This window comes from Desmodus rotundus, chromosome 3 (genome assembly GCF_022682495.2).
Source record: "Desmodus rotundus isolate HL8 chromosome 3, HLdesRot8A.1, whole genome shotgun sequence".
Lineage (NCBI taxonomy): Eukaryota > Metazoa > Chordata > Mammalia > Chiroptera > Phyllostomidae > Desmodus > Desmodus rotundus.
In genome coordinates, this window is record NC_071389.1 from 29,016,548 (window position 1) to 29,033,847 (window position 17,300).

Here is a 17,300-nt window from a genome sequence, read left to right on the forward strand (position 1 = left end):
AGAAATCATAAATCTATTTGAAAAAATAATGAAAGAAAAATTCCCCAATTTGGTGAAGGAAATAGACATGCAAGTCCAGGAAGCACAGAGAGTCCCAAACAAGATGGATGCAAAGAGGCCCACTCCAAGACATCACAATTAAAATGCCAAGGGTTAAAGATAAAGAGAGAATCTTAAAAGCAGCCAGAGAAAAGAAGTTATCTACAGGGGAGATCCCATAAGACTATCAGGTGCTTTCTCAAAACAAACTTTGCTGGCTAGAAGGGATTGGCAAGAAATATTCAAAGTCATGAAAAGCAGGGACCTATAACCAAGATTGTTCTACCCAGCAAAGCTATCATTTAGAATCAAAGGGCAGATAAAGAGCTTCCCAGACAAGAAAAATCTAAAGGAGTTCATTATCACCAAACCATTATAATATGAATATTAAAGAGACTTATTTAAGAAAAAGAAGATCAAAACTATGAACAACAAAATGGCAAAAAATACATATCTATCAGCAAATGAAGCTAAAAATTAAACTAAGCAAACAAGGATAACAGACAGAATCATGGATATGGAGAACATTTTCATGGTTGCCAGATGGGAGGTAACCATCTGGGGTGTAGGGGAACGGGTGAAGAGGTGAGGGGACTAAGTACAAATAGGTAGTTACAGAACAGCCATGGGGATGTAAAGTACAGCATAGGAAAGGGAGTAGCCAAAGAACTTACACTTATGACCCACGGACATAAACAATGGTGGGGGGATTGCCTGAGGGACTGGGGGGTGCTGGGTAGAGGGAGGCAAAGGGGAAAAAATTGGGACTACTGTAATAGCATAATCAATAAAATATAATTTAAAAAATTCCTGTCAAGATACCAATAACATATTTCACAGAACTAGAACAAATATTTCAAAAATTTGTATGGAGCCACTAAAGGCCCTAAATAGCAACAAAGATCTTTGGAAAGAAAACAAAGTATAGCAAACAATACTATAAGGCCACAGTAAGCAAAACAGCGTAGTACTCACATAGATCAATAAAAACAGACACATAGGTCAATGGAACAGAATAGAGAGCCCAGAAATAAACCCACACCTTTATAGTCAATTAATATTTGACAGAGGAAGCAAGCACACAGAATGGGCTAAAGATAGTTTATCCAATAAATGGTGTTGGGAAAATTGAACAGGCACATGCAGAAAAATGAAACTAGACCACCTTCCTACGCCACACACGAGAATAAACTCAGAATGGATTAAAGACTTAAATGTTACAACCGAAACCATAAAAATCCTAGAGAAAACATAGGCAGTAAATGGGACTACAACAAACTGCAAGGTTTTTGCACAGCAAAGGACAGCCCACTGAATGGGAGAACGTAATTGCTGATACATCTGATAAGAGGTTAATATCCAAATTTATAAAGAATTTATAAAAACACCAAAAATAAAGAACCCAATCCAATTAAAAAATGGGCAAAGGACCTCAATAGACACATTTCTAAAGAGGACACACAGATGGCCAATAGACATATGAACAGATGCTCAATGTCACTAATCATCAGAGAGATGAGAATTAAAACCACAATGAGATATCACCTCACACCTGTCAGAATGGCCATCGTCAATAAATCAACAAACAATAAGTGCTGGGGACGATATGGAGAAAGGGGAGCCCTAATGCAGTGTTGGTGGGAATGCAGACTGGTGCAGCCACTGTGGAAAGCAGTATGGAGTTTCCTCAAAAAATTAGAAATGGAACTGCTTTATAATTCAGTGATTCCACTTCTGGGAATTCATCAGAAGAAACATGAAATCCTAATTCAAAAGAACATAAGCACCCCTATGTTCATTGCAGCATTATTTACAATTGCCAAGATTTGGAAGCAGCCCAAGTATCCATCAGTAGATGAGTGGATAAAACAACTATGGGACATTTACGCAATGGAATAGTACTCAGCCATGAAGAAGAAAAAATTTTACCCTTTGCAACAGTATGGATGGACCTGGAGAACATTATGCTAAGTGAAATAAGCAAGTTAGAGAAAGACAAATATCAATGATTTACTCATATGGGGAATCTAATGAACAAACTGAACTAACAAGTAAAATAGAGACAGACTCATAGATAGAGAGCAGGCTGACAGCTCTGGTGGGGGGCTGGGGGTGGAGGTATGGAGCAAATAAAAAAAAGGACTCGTGGACAGGGACAATAGTGTGGCAATTGCAGAGGGGAGGTGAGTGGGTGGGAGTGGGAGAGGGTATAAATTGTAATAGAAAAAATAGAATAAAATATAAAGAGCAAAAAGATTAATAAATGTATCCTTGGGTAAGGATTTAAAAAAAATAATAAAAATAACATCTTGTTCACCTCAAACTTACACAATGTTATATGTTAATTATATTTCAATTTAAAGAAAGAGTCCTTATTTGCTTTTGTCCTAGATCTCTGTTCTTATTAACGTACTACAGCAAATAAGTTTATTTCACCGCTTACATTACAGTGCACATAAACTACAGATTCCCAACCTGTTCCCCGTGTGGCTGGCGACGTTCTCTCTCCCTCGTGGAATCTGTACGTCGTCACCTTCTCCCTGTGCAGCCTGGTCTTCCTCAGCAGGAAGAAGAGTGGCCCGCTACTGCCTCCAGGGCAGACCACATCGGCGGGCTGGCCCGGCTCTGCCCACTCACTGGTGTCCGTGCTTCATTTCCTCTCTTCTGTTTCTAAACACACTTTTTAAAAAAGCTACTGTTTATTGAGGACATCATGTGTTAACTTTAATTCATTTTCCCATTTAATCCTCACAACGACTCTACAAGCTAGATGCTCTTTTATAAACAAGAACACACAACCTCAGAGGGGTTAAACGAAACCTCTAGGGATGGAACTGACCTTCAATTCCTGTGCATTTATACCTTCAAAAGCTACCCATCTCAAGTCGAGTACTTCAACGTCTGCTTTCAGTAACACAGCTCCACTACCTGCAGAGACCAGCACCGATCCTCACCTGAGCCCCCACTGAGTCCTCACATTGGGGTCCTTGCCTCTGAGCCTCCACGGACCCCATGTCATGTTTAGGGCGTGTCTGTCCCAAGCCTGTGAGACAGCCCCTCTCTGGGGGGTGGGGGGATGGCAGAGGTCGTGGGGCCTGGAGGGGAGGGGCCTGCACTGACAGAAGCAGGAGTGCAGACAAACCACAGGCTTTCAGCTCCCGCCATGGTCAAGAATGTTCCCAGACAACACTGACCTCTCACCCCAACCCGCCTCAGCTCAAGGATCCACTGTCCCCACCACCCCCACTTCAAGAACCAGCAGCCGCCTCTGGAGCAACTGGGGCATCACCATAGCAACTGGGCCAGGGCAGCATGGTGCGGGGTGAGGCTGCTTTAAAGCCTTTCAGTGCCCCCAAACACAGGCCCAATTCTCTCATGGTGGTAATGCTCAGGGGCCCTAGGGATTAGAGGGTCCAGAAAAGGAGGGATCATCCACTCCCCCCCACGTCTCTCAACTCAGAGGAAGATGTTTCTCTGGTCTCAGCCAGGTCCTTTCTGAGACAGTCGAGTGGGAAACTCAAGCTCTCTGTCCAGACCCCCCCCAGCCCTCACCAACGCTCCAGATACTGTTGGATGTCTCCTGCCTCCTCCTGGCATTCTGGTGGCAGAAGTAGAGGGGAAGCTGGAAAGGTCTGACCTCTTGCCTCTTCCCTGTGCCCTCGGTGGCATGTCAGGGATGAGATCTTGTCAGGGGAGCACCTGATGGAGGAGTGGAAGAGTGAACATGGTGGATAGGGCTGCCCAGGGCTTGGTGACCTAGACGGAGGCCTTGTGTGGGCGATTAGCTGTCACGCTGGGTCTAAGCTCCTTACCCTCAGAATCCATCCTCTCCACCCCCTGGGTCTAATCCAGAGGTGGGGGAGGGACCTTGGTGGGTCCCCAGCGACCCATCGAGCATAACCAGCTGTGGCCTTGTAGGGGTCAGGCCTCTTTTTGTCTCTGTGAGTCTCTCTGTTTCTGTGGGTTTCTCTGCCCTCCCGGGCTTGTGTTGGGCGTCTGTGTTTCTGTCTTCCTGCCTCCGTGCGTATTCTGTGCCTTGTGTCTGTGGGAAACTCTGTGGCCCTGACTCCGTGAAACTGTGGCCGATGGCAGAGGGCAGGGACCACTGGGTGCTGGTTTACACAGATCTCAGTGACAGGACAGGAAGTCTTGGGACACACACTGGTAGGTGACATGAGGTTTTAGACAACACAGAGTCCGGGTAGCAGTGCACTGTAGGTGACCCCGGGTGTGATCTGTAGTTGACACACAGACTCGGTGACCCTGAGTTGTGGTTAGCACAGGATCTGAGTGACTCAACAATAGCACTTCAGAAAGAACGTGGGAGGCAGTAGAGTGGCCGCGGTGGTTTCCAACTGCACGCGACCCTCCCCGGCTGGGGACATCCCGGGGCGCTGCAGACAGGCTGGGTTGTCACAACCAGGGGGAAGGTGTGCTACTAGCATCTGCTGCGAGAGGCCGGGATCCTGCTCAACATCCCACAAAGCACAAGACAGCCCCACAACAAAGAATGCTCTGGCCCAGTTTGAAATCCCAGCGCTTGCACTCCGAGACCTAGGGCAAACTTTCTCGTCTCTAACCCGAGTAGCGCCTTCCTCAGGTTATTGGGATTACTGAGTCGATACTTGCAGTGTTTAGAGGAGAGCTGGCACATAGTAAGTGCTGTTTATTGACTCCTCTTTGGAGAGAAGAACGGTAGATCTAGATTCGGGGAGTCAAATATTCTCTCCCTTTCTACTTACAGCTTCTGCATCAGAGAGGCTTCTTCCAGTGCAGGAAACCACTTGGCCAACGGCAGCCAACATCACGCCGGCTTACCGATATCAGAGGCCAAGACACAAGCTTTTCTCTGCTTCAGTACTTCTAAGTCTGGAAGACCCGCCTGACTGGCTTGTCTTGGTCCTGTGATTGGACCATGTTCTGCAGGAAGCCCTCACTGAGACCAGAACCACCTGACTGGGGAGAGAGCGTTGTTTTCCACAGGGAGGGGAAGCTGTTACCCAGCAGGGAAGGGCACCTGAGCAGGCCAAAGTGACGGATGCCCCTTCCCAGGGGCTGCGGATGAACCTGGTCTGATGCAGTGTCTGATCCATTAGGGCTCTAGGTGGCGCTGTGGTGCCCAATGGCTTCTGTGAGCGAATCTGTTTAAACGTCTCAAAAACAGTCAACTCTGTTGACCGCTCTCCTTCTTACAACACTTTTTTCTCTAGCTTTTTTGACAACATAATGTCTTGATTTCCCTCTTTCCTCTCTGGTGGCAGCTCCTCCGTCTCCTTTCTGGTTTGCTCTCCCGAGCCTAGAAACGGTGGAGGCGCTCAAACTCAGCCCAGACTCCGCATTCTCAGCCCTCTCTAAGGGCTTACGATGCCGTCTCGCTGGTAGCTGGAAGCTGCCGTTACGGGAGCACTGACACCACAGAGAACGACATGCTACAAATCAGGGTTCCTTGTTTGTGTTGGAGAAACAATGGTCAAACAGTGGCCAGCATATTGCTGTCCGTTGACACGAAAACTCGGTTTTATCTAGACCTTGTCTCGCCCACAGCCCTGTGTCACTCCAACGCGTCCTCAACCACGACCCCGTTTTCACACACCCTGCATAAAACTCTTTCAACCCCAGTTCACTTAACCCTAAACCCATTTTCAACCGGAGCGTGTGCGTCCCGCAGCCATTTACCGTTCCGCACTCTCTGGGCGCTGTCATCGACAACGCAGAGCCACTCTTACCAAGGTGCCCGCAGCCCAGGGTCCTCACTGGCTGACATGGACCACATTTGTGCCACCCAGACACTCCTTACATGGTGCATCATCACCTGGGCGTGGATGTAAAAAAGTACCGGTATTCCATGTAGGATGAGCTCACTTGGCAATATAAGAAAAATAAAACAGATATCAGCCTGTGTTTGAGAAATTTTCCACGAGGTCTGGTGAAGGGTAATCATCATAGTCAACATGTATGGAGCGCTTACTAGTATTGGGTCATTTCGAAGCACATTCTATATTAACTCATTGTATAAATACATATTAACTCTTCTAATCTTCACAACAAACCTGGGGGAGTAGATACTCTTACTTTCGTCTTTAAATAGCTGAGGACACCAATGCACAGGGCTGAAGTGACTTGCCCGAGTCCACGTCATTAGAAAATAGCAAATCCAGGATTTGCTCCAAGGTTTTAAAACATGCACCCCTGACAGCCACCAGCTAGAGTATATTTCTGTTTAGTTACGCTGGTTTTGATTTTTAAATGTACAGTAAGAAGCAATGTGGTATAGTTAGCAAGGCTTGGTCATAGAAATGTTTTTGTTGTGAAAGTTTGCTCATTTTTGTTTTTCTGAGATAAAGCAGTTGCACTGATAGCATTAAGCTACCCAGTCCTCTGAGTAGGCTAATGAGATATTAGTCATGACTTTTAATATAAAAACCTTGGGGAGAGAAAACAGTAAGAGCTGGTCCCAGGGTGAAGGGCCGGAGGGAGGGAGGGAGGAGGAGGAGGGGCGGGAAGAGACGGTGATGATCAGGAGAACTAGTCTAGCTAGATAGGGTCCAGCCTGGTCAGAAGATGGGACCACCATGGTTGACAAGTACTTTATTTTTGGGTGATGACCCAAGACCCAATTCAACCCTTTGACTTACTTTCCTGGAGCTTTGACAAAGATCCAACACAATCACATCAACTTCACTAATAACACATCTGCCATCAGTCACACACATCTTGAGGGAAAGAATGCCTGCATTGTGAGACTATCTTGCCCTGGAGCCACGGGCGCAAGAATAGCGGCATGGAGAGGGTTGCTACTTCCTTCCTTATTCGTGTCACCTATTTCCTTCCTTGGTGCTTAGTATGAGGAATAATCAAGTAGAAGAATGTGGATGGGTTAGACAGAAGAGGAGTGTGCCCCTGGGAGTTCACAGAAGCCAAGCTGCAACAAATTAGCGCTAGAGGCGGGGTTACAACGCTCTCTAGTGGACACTTTAGGAATTTATGCACTATCAGATTTTGGAGGTGGCAAATTAAGGCAGGCTAAATCCATCAAGGGCAAGGTTATTTAGCTGGAGATTGGCCTCCAGAATGTTTGAAAAGCAGGCCATAGGAGACCACTGTGCATGTGCGTGCGTGTGCGTGTGCGTGCGTGCGTGTGTGTGTGTGTGTGTGTGTGTGTGTGTGTGTGTGGAGCTGTACAGCCTCGCCTAACTTCACCATGCAAAAGTCAGGGAAATGGTTATGGAGGCAAAATGTGGGAGTAGCTGCAGGTAATGACCCAAAGACTTCGTTTAAAAAAGTGAGAAAACCAAAGGCTGTGGAGGTAGGAACTTCCCCCCTCTCTTGAAGTAGTCTGAATAAGGTGATTTTAATAAGAAGGCACAGCCAGTAACTTTCCAGGCAGAACGGGACGCATGCCTGGCGGTTCTGGATGTCCAGTTAAGCTGAGAAATGCTCTGATTCCACTGGTTCCCTTGACTCACCCAGAACAGAGGAGGACCAAGAGGTATGACAGGCACAGTGAGATGAAAGGACGTGCTCGTCAGAGTGGGGAGATGGAAGGGCTTGGTGGGAGAGGGGAAGACGAAAGCAAGTAAGAGAGGTTTCTTCTTAACAGTGTCTGTTTTTGTCTTTAAATGTGTTTAATGTTTTCTCCTCTTAAGAAGGCACCACGCTCTTGTGTTTCGAGCCTGAAACTTTTATGATATGGTTGGATATAAAGCTAATTGAAAATTTGTGTTTGGGAATTTAGAAAATATTCTTTTGCCCTGGCCGGGTAGCTCAGTTGGTTAGAGCATCATTCTGATATGCCAAGGTTGTGGGTTCAATCCCCAGTCCGGGCACATAGAAGAATTACCCAATGGATGTATAAATAAGTGCAATAACAATTCAATGTCTCTCTCGCTCTCTCTCCCCCTTTCCTCTCTCTCTCAAATCAATAAGTAAAAAAATTTTTAAGTACAAACTAGTGGTTACAAAACAGCCACGGGATGTCAAGTACAGCACGGGGAACATAGTAATATTGTAAAACTGTGTATGATGTCAGGTGAGTGCTAGATTTATCGAGGAGACCACTTCATAAGTTATATAAATGTCTAATAATTGTGCTGTACACCCAAAAGTAATATAATATTGTATGCCAACTATAACTGAAAATAAAATAAAGTACTTTGAAAAATAGAATAATATAAAAATCAATGCCAAAAACCCATTTATAACTATTTAAATAATACAAATCAGAAAGAATACCAGTGATCAGATTTGATCCTGATTCCAATTTTAGAGAATTGTTTGATGTAATAGTATTCATAACATTAATCAAAATACTCTTTAATACTGTATTACTTCTGTTTATTAAAAAACACCTCAGAAGAAATAAAAATGCAAGCCACAAGCAGGGGGCAGATATTTGTAACTCATATAACCAACAAAGGATTAATATTTAGTAGATGTAAATAACTCCTATTAAGCAATAAGAAAAAGAGAAGCAGTTTAGTAAAAATAAAATTGACAAGAAGCATTCTCAGAAAAGGAAACATGGATGGTCACTAAATTGATGAAGATGCTTAACTTTATTAATAATCGGGGGAATGTAAACACGACCAGAAGGAGAGGCTATTTTACACGCACTCAACTGGCAAAAACGGAGTGTGACACTGCCTTCCGAAGAGGACTTTGGTCGATGAGAGTAGTGGGTGTGCAAATTGAGCAGCTACGTTGGAAAACAATTTGGCATTAGCTTATGTTATTGAACAATCGCATAGCAAGAAATTCGACTCGTAGATACATATCCGAGAGAAAATTTCGCCACGTACACCGGAAGACGTGTATTAAGGATGTTGCCAACAGCACTATCTGTAAGAGAAAACAAAACAAACCTGGAACGCTTCAAATGCCCACTGACCACAGAATGGACGGATTGTGTCATATTCACACAGCAGTAAAAACAGACGATGTTCCGTAGGTGCCGCAACATGGATAAATCTCAGTAGCATAATTGTGAGTGAAGAAGGGAATCTCAAAAGACTACTCCCTGCATAAAGTTGGAAAACAAAACAAAGCAATATCTCCCTTAGGCATCCGCATGTGTCCTAAAACCTTCGGGCAGCAGTGACCTGCTGGGGCTGCAAGCAAACTGGACAGGGAAGGAGCGCACGGGTAGACCTACGTCACCAATGGTTTAGCTGTTGGGATGAATGTCGGACTCATAGGTGTTCATTGTGCTATTAAAAAAACAAAAACAAGAAATAAATAAATGGTCTTCACTGTCTCATCTTCTGATACTAATACGGTCTTCCTTGCCTTCAAGCCCAACCAGGGCAGATGGCCAACCCCACTCCTGGGCCAGCCTCCTGCCCCCTTGAGGTCAGTTAGCAGCCGTTTCTAGTGTGAATCACTGTGCCGGTCCTGGTTCTTCGCTGCAGCCCACGGAATCTGCAGCACCGGTAGAAACAGGAAGGGATTTATTGTACGGTGCTACCTACTGGGCAAAGCCAGATTTTGAGAGAGGATGGGTTGTGGCTCTTGGGATGGGCGAGGGCTCTTGGATGATGCTGGTTATGACTGACACAAGTTTTGGAGGCTGGGGCTCCTATGCAGAGTCTGCCATGCAGGTTCTGATTTCAGTGATTTGTTGTAGGCGTTCGCTCAGGAGAACGGGGTGAGGGGAGCAGGAGAGGACAGCGAAAGAAAGTTAAGCAAGGGTGTGGATGTAGTTTCACCTAGAGACTGTCCTCAGCCTGGTTTTGCAGGGAGCCTTGGAGTGTGAACTGCACCACAGAATTGGCTATTTTAGGTGAGTGAGATAGGACACCTCTTTGTACCCTGGGGATGGTGTGTACCCCCTGGGGGAGTTGGTTCTAAAGTGGCTGAGGGCTATTATTCAGAGAAGGAGCAACCAGCTCTCGCAGCCGCTCGGGTAGGGTGTGCTGACCAGGGCAGAGCACCGGCAGTGACCCGATGCCAGGCTGACCTCATGGGAAGCGTGGGGACGATCTGGGACCAGATCGGGTTGGGGGGATGGGACAGGGCAGCAGAGGCTGTGCACATGTGCATGGGCTGTCTGTGCACTTCGGAGGCACAAGCTTGGGTGGGTTCCTGAGACTCTGGTGCTTAGCCTCATGCAGCAGCGACCTCTCTTCCCTATCTGCACACTGGGCGGACAAGCTGAACCCTCCCCTTAGCTTTCATTCCAGCAAGTTCCAAGCACCTCATCAGCCCACCCCCCACGCTGTAATCAGGGTCACCCCCCCTCCCTACTCAGACAGAGAGAACTGAGGCTTTTCTCTTATCAACCTGCCCCTTCCACCCCCCTTCCCCTGTGGCCTTGATGCCAGGCCCTGAGAGCTCTCCATTCAATGTGGTATCTGATTCATTGGGTGATAGGCAGCTTGTTCCCAAGTGGTCTGCCTCAATCTGCAGTGGAACAGTCAGCCTCCTAGGAGGGCAGGACAGGGGCATTAACCCCTGCTCTGCCCGCAAGATTCTCCAGGGCCACAGGGGTCACCACTGTGGCATCACTGACTGAGTGGCCTTGCCTGTGCCTTCTGCACACATCTCCCCTTCCCCAGCAGCCCCCCTCCAGCAGAAATTTACATCTCAGTGAGCACTCACATAGGAAGTCAGAGCCAGCACAGCCTTGTGGCTGAGACAGGACTTGGAGGGAGACATTTCAGGACATTCCAGCTTCTCCATCCTTCTAGCTGATGGGTAGGGGACATCGTGGCAGGGTGGCGGGAGGGGACTGAGCCGGAGTAAGAGGTTCCCCAGGAGGGGCCTTGGCCAGAGGAGGCTCAGCGGGCTCTGCCTGGGCTGGTGGTCTCTCCCTCTCCCCTCGGCCCTTGTCTTGGGGGTGCTGAGGCAAAGGCTGTGTCTATTTTTACCACTGACAGCTTGGGTGAGCAAGTCCCCATGTTCCAGCCCAAAGGGCGCCAACTCCCCCCTTTTCTTTTCCTGTCCTTTCCCAGTCTTTGCTCCTGCCCTGGCTGCAGTCAGTTTCTGTCCCTTCCTTCAGCTCCTGTGCCCCATCGTCCCTCCCAGCTGTGGCCACTGTGGTTAGGGGTCCCTCTGTCCCTCCTGTGCTTGGGATCCCCCACCCTCGACCCTCCTGCTTTGCTGATTAGTCCTTCTCTCTTGCATTTGTAGCCTCCAAGTCTGTGGGTTCTGTCTACAGCCTGCAAATATGCAAAAATCCTCCTTTATTAAAAAAATAAAAGCAGTCCCCAAATCTCCCTCCACCGCACATCGTGCCCCAAGCTCTCCTGTCTCCCTTCGGCAGACTCTCCGTGGGAACCAGACGCCGCTGCGCTGGCTGCGGGACAAAGAGAGCCGGAGCTGACGCGCTGGAGCCGCGCAACGAACATCGCGAGAGGAGCAGGAATCACTTTCAATGAGAAAGGGCAATCATCGACTTTGCGTTTAAAATAATTGGTGAAGTGCTTGTTTGAATTTTAGCATACATGTAAGCTTGACGTTATTATTTTGAAAATTTAAAATATATTTTGTGCCACATTTAGGAGGCATGGGAGCCCTAATCATTTAAAGGTGTCAGTTCATCACTGTAACCAAATCTCTTCCTCCCCTCTCACTCTTCAACCCTGCGCGGCTTCGTTCACCGCCCAGTGACCACCTGCTTCTACCACCTGCATCTACCCAAGCCACCAATAACTTCCGTGTTGACAAACCTGACCGGCCTGTCCGCCAAAGTCACCTCTGGTTTTGAAAAGCTCTCCTGTGGGTTCTGTGACAGCTGCTCTCCTGGTTTCCCCTCTACGTCTCTTTTTTCTTTAAAAAAATTATTTATTTTCAGAGAGAAGGAAGGGAGGGAGAGAAACATCATCACGTGTGAAGAGAAACATCGATGGGTTGACTCTCACTCTCCACCAACTGGGGACCTGGCTCACAACCTGGATGTGTCCTGACCGGGAATCGAACCAGTGATCTTTCCGCACTCAGGCTGGTGCTCAACCCAATGAGCCGCACCGGCCAGGGCTCTCCTCTAGCTCTCAAACCCTTCCCTTTCTGACTTGCTCTGGGACCTTCTGCCTTCCTGAAATGTCTGTATTCCTCGGAGTTCTGAGCTGGGTCTTCTTCTCTATCCCTCTGCGTCTCCCGTGGGCTAGCTCCCCCACTTTTATGGTTTCAGTTAGCATCTGTGCTTGAATTACACCCCAATACCCTTCCCTCGCTCAGCCATAGCACCGTAGCTGTCTGGGACCAGATCAGGATTAGGTGTAATTGCCTCTGAATTGGTCTCCCTCTGTCTCTACTTGCTCAATCCACTTTCCATGCTGCAGCCAGCCTGATGAGGTCTCAGGGATTCCTCCCCGGCCCAGGATACACCCAGGCTCCTTAAAGGGGCCTTTCAGACTTTCCGCACTCTGGTTCTCGACGCCACCTCAGCAGCAGCTCTCCCCTCTCTTTGCCACTCACCCTCTGATCCAATGGTATGTAACTCCCTGGAACCTGTCCTGTGCCCCATCGCCCTGTTTCTCCCCTCTGCTGCTTGGATTGCCCGTTCCCTCTCCTCCTCCTCCTGGGGGGCAATGAGTGCCAGGCCGGAGAGGACAGTGAGTTGGATTTAGGTGGTGGCAATAGATGTGGTGAGCCTCGGAGGCACTCTGCACCCACTGCACTTTGAAGGCAGATATGACAGGACTTGAAGGATTTGGAAGTGGGGAGAGAAAAAGAAAGGAGCCCAAGATTGCTTCCAGTGTGGGGTTTCTGTGTTTGTGTGTGTGTGTTGCCTGAATAACTAGAAAGAATGAGTTCTAGACACAGAGTGGGAAGAGTGGTTTTGGGTGGGAAGATAAGGAATTCAGTTTTGGATGTGTTAATGGAAGTGCTTGTTTGAAATCCACTTTGGTATATGGATCTGGATTCAGGAGACTGGCCTGAGCTGGAGCTGTGAATCATCATTGAGAAGGTGGAATTTAAAGCCATAAGACTGGCTGAGACCACCAAGGATAGTAGGGTAGATAGTAAAGACAAGAGGCCCAAGAGCCTTCAACATGAAGAGGCTGGAGAGATGAGCCTCAGGAAAAAGGTAGTGGTGTAGGAGGAAAAGCAGAAAAATGCAGCATCCTGAAAGCCTAGTGGAAAAGGAATGTGATGGGGGAGGAAGTGGCCAACTGGGTCAGAGGTCAAGTGAGCTGAGATCTGAGACTTGACCGCTAGATTTCTTTTCTTTTTAACTTTAAAAAAAAGATTGTATGTATTTATTTTTAGAGAGGAGGGAGGGGAAGGAGAAAGAGAGGGAGAGAACATCATTGTGAGAAAGAATCGTCGATTGGTTGCCTCTCGTACACACCCCAGCCGGTGACCAAAACTGAAAGCCAGGCACTGCCCTGACCAGGAAGGGACCTTTCGCTGTGCGGAATGACGCCCAGCCTACTGAGCCACGCCGGTCAGGGCTGACCACTGGATTCCCTAACAGCGAGGTCACCAACAATGCTGACAGGGGCAGCTCAGGAAATGGTGTGATCAAAAGCTTATGTGGGCGTGTCCAAGAGAGAAAGGACAGAGAGGAGCTGGAGTGAGGTGGATAGACAATTCTTTTGAGGAATTTTTCTGGGGGAAAAAAAAAAGAAGGCACAGTAAAGTAGGGATGAGTTAGGGTCGTGAGGGTTTTTAAAGATGGAATAAGTAAGTGACTATTATTTCTGTATATTTATGGGATATAGTGGGGAAAAGACTGATGAAGCAAGAGAAGAAATATTCGGAGAACAGAATCCTTGAGGGGCAGAAGAGGCAGGGACCTCCCCACCCCCCCGCACCCCCAGCAGAGAGCTTGGCCTGAGACAGGGGCTCTTCTGAGCTACTTGTGCAGTTCCTCCTCCCCCTCCAGCTCCACTCCAGTCCTGCTCTTTGGAGAGGCCTTGCCTGACTGCCCTTCTAGAACGCTGCTGCCCATCACTCTCTGTCACTTTATCCTGCTTTACTTTCACTTGTAGCATTTCTTATAATAATATTATATAACAGATTTGCTTATTTTTGTCTTCATCATTAGAAATTAAATTCTGTGTAAGGAGACACTTGGTCTTGTTCATCCCTCTCTCCTTAGAACCTCACACAGTAGCTGCCCAGTAAATATTAGGGAATGAAGGGACAAGTGACTTCTTCCCCAGTGCCCATTATAACCCACTCAATTCTCATTCCATATAACCCACATCACTTCCCATTCTCCTTCCCCATTCATTCAAGAAAATATTCAGTTCCATCTCTGTTGGTACCCTCATTATCACATACCATCCTTCCACACACTATCCTTATCCTGTGTGTGTCCATCCCATCTCATCTGTGTCTTATCTCCTCCGCCCCCCATCTTAATTCCTCCCCAGCCACCTCCTGTCTCCCCATCCCGATCCCATCATTATGGTTAGCCTCATCCCTGTTTCCAACACTGTCTCTGTCCCGCCCTCTCCATTCCACTCTGTACTGTCAGCATTTCCATCTCCATCATCACTTCCCGCCCCCTTCTGCCCTGCTCCGGCTGTCACCACCGACTCTGTCCCGTCGCCCCAGGCAACACACAGAGCGTTCCAGTGCAGGGGCTAGAGCTGCCAGGGCTGTGGCTAGTGCAGCGGCTGTGGGAAGACAGACGGAACTGCTTCTTCTCATGGTGACTTAAGTAAATATGAACAAGCACATTTTATGAGTTAGCACTATTCCCTACTATAGACATAATACATAACTTTCTGACATTTTTTAAAATGTGTTTTACAAATATTGGCATTATCACAAGCTTTGGGACTAGGGGTCCTGAGCCTGGGAGATTAAGACAGTCTCTGTGGTAACAAAGCAATCTGATTTCTCAGAAGGTCCTTGTCTTCTCAATTTCTAATGTCAGCAAACATGGGAGAGTATCTGTAAATTATGATAAAAAAGCAGAGCAATTAAAATGGAATCTCACTTGGAATTCCAATCTCTGCTTGAGACTGACTAGCCAGCTAACAAGGCTTTTTGCATTCCTTACTGGGTTATAAGTACCCTGTATCTTTTTTAAAAAAAGATTTTATTTACTTATTTTTAGAAAGAGCGGATGGGAGGGAGAAAAGGAGGGAGAGAAACATTGATGCATAAGAGGAACATCAATCAGCAACCTCTTGCACGCCCCCAAAACCAGGGACCAAACCCACAATCCAGGCATGTGCCCCGGCCGGAATTGAACCGGGGACCCCTCAGTTTGTGGTACAATGCCAAAACCCCCGGAGCCACACCAGTCAGGGCTGTATCCTTCTTTACCTTATCTTCAAAATAAATGATCAGCCTAGCACCTGAATAAATATTCTCAGCTTCTTGAGATTTTTTTTTACTCTCCTTGTTTTTCCCCATACCAACGTGTGACCTTGATGACTGTATGTGTGTGTGTGTGTGTGTGTGTTCTAGGTAATGAATGAGTTTACAATGTATAGACTTTATAATAGTCATCTATTATGAAATTAATTAACATAACTAGTCACTGTCACATAGTAACAAAACTGTTATTCCCAATACAGTGTATAATTATGAATCCTTATGTAATTTTATTCCTAAGGTTTTAAAAAGATTTTATTCATTTACATTTAGAGAGAGGGGAAGGGAGGGGAAAAGAGTGGGAGAGAAACATCGATGTGAGAGAGAAACATGGATCAGACCAGGGACTGAACCTCCAACCCAGGTGGGTGCCCTGACTGGGAATCAAACCAGCAACCTTTCGCTTTGCGGGATGAGGCCCGACCTACTGAGCCACACCAAGGTCATAGGTCTCAACTTTCAGTCCAATGTTTGACACTTTCTCTTTAGCATTTTCTGGAGTCTATAGTAGTGTCTTTCTTTCCTAGTCCTTTTCCTTGGCTGCAATGAAATCAAGAGGCATAATTTTGTAAAAACCTCGGTTGAATTCGCTACCATTACTGTAGTATATACATTTGACTTAAGGAATGTTCATTTGCAATAAATATATTTTTTAAAAAGAATTAAAAATGTATTAACCATGAAAAAAAAAAAAGGATGTTCATTTGCATCGGGGTCTAATACGTGATTTGTAAAGTAGGGACGCGCCGTCGTTGAGGTCGAGTACACAAAGCCCTTGGCTCTCGCCGCTCGCTCTTCTACGACACGTCTGGGAGAGTGTCGTCACTTTAACGACCACTTCTGAGGATCCTGTTTTATTCGAGGGCCAAACTAACCAAGATCCTCCAGATTCACATAGTTTTTAAATTTTCTTATAAATTATTAAACAAATGTTTGCATCCCAAAGAGGACTAGTAACAATATTGTTACTAAGACAAGTAACACTATTATGGGGAGTGAACGTAGGGTGTAAATGGGCAGCAGTGCTCCACCGTCCAAGGTTGGGAGGCAGAGCTTCACCTACGGCGACCCTTCCCAACTGCACTCGCCTCCCTCGTCTGCAAGGGTGATGGCTATTTTAAATGTTGTGAGTGTAATTCCCTTGCTTTTTGTTATCATCGTAGTACAGGTTATGTACATAACCCTAAACATATGTTACCTCTGTGTGTCTTTGAGTACTGTGTAAATACTCAAAGTATTGTGTCATAATGCACGTATTCTTCAGTCATTTGCTTTCTTCAATTAACGTTTTGTTCTTGAGTTGATCCCCATGTGTAGTTGTGGTTTGTTCATTTTCAGTGTGTGCCGTATAGCAGCCCGTTTGCCCATTTCCTGGTGGTGGGCATCTGGGGTACTTCTAACTTTGACCACTACAAGTAATGCTGGAATAAACATTTTTGTTCATGTGATCTGGTGCACGTGTGCAGATTTCTAAAGGTACTAACCTAGGAGTAAACTTGCTAGGTTATTTTCATTTTTTGAGAGAGAGGAAGGGGGAGCGAGAGAGAAAGAAAGAAACATTGATCTGTTGCCTCCGGTACATGCCCCACTGGGGATCAAACCTGCAACTTAGGCATGTTCCCTGATCGGGAATCGAACTGGCGACCTATCAGTGTACGGGCCTTTGCTCTAACCAACTGAGCCACACCAGCCAGGGCTCTCTTTCTCTTTCTGAGCACCTGAACCACTCACCTGGTCACCTGGCCACTTCCAGATCGGGACGAAATCCACACCGTGGAGATCTGCCGGAGAGCCATGGGAAGCAGCCCGGTTGTACAGGGGAGTAACTTCCTGTGACATAAACCTTGACTAATAGGAACAGGAAACGGGAGGGAGCCCGAAGCCTGCTTTCTCTCTTCTGAAGTGTGGTTCCTCTTTGCAACCTTTCCCATCTGAGGAAAGACCGCTTTTGGTGAGCAACCAGCTATCTCTCTGTGCAGCTTTGC

At 46.8% G+C, this 17,300-nt stretch overlaps 1 long non-coding RNA gene across 1 annotated transcript; it reads right to left on the minus strand.

Annotated features, from left to right (window-relative positions):
- Positions 1-2,357: 2,357 nt before the first annotated feature.
- Positions 2,358-3,792, minus strand: LOC123480820 (uncharacterized). The gene is made up of 3 exons (XR_006656938.2): positions 3,592-3,792; positions 2,879-2,967; positions 2,358-2,718 (listed from the first exon to the last, which is right to left on the minus strand). It is a non-coding gene; the product is annotated as an uncharacterized lncRNA (long non-coding RNA).
- Between the last annotated feature and the right edge of the window lie 13,508 nt (positions 3,793-17,300).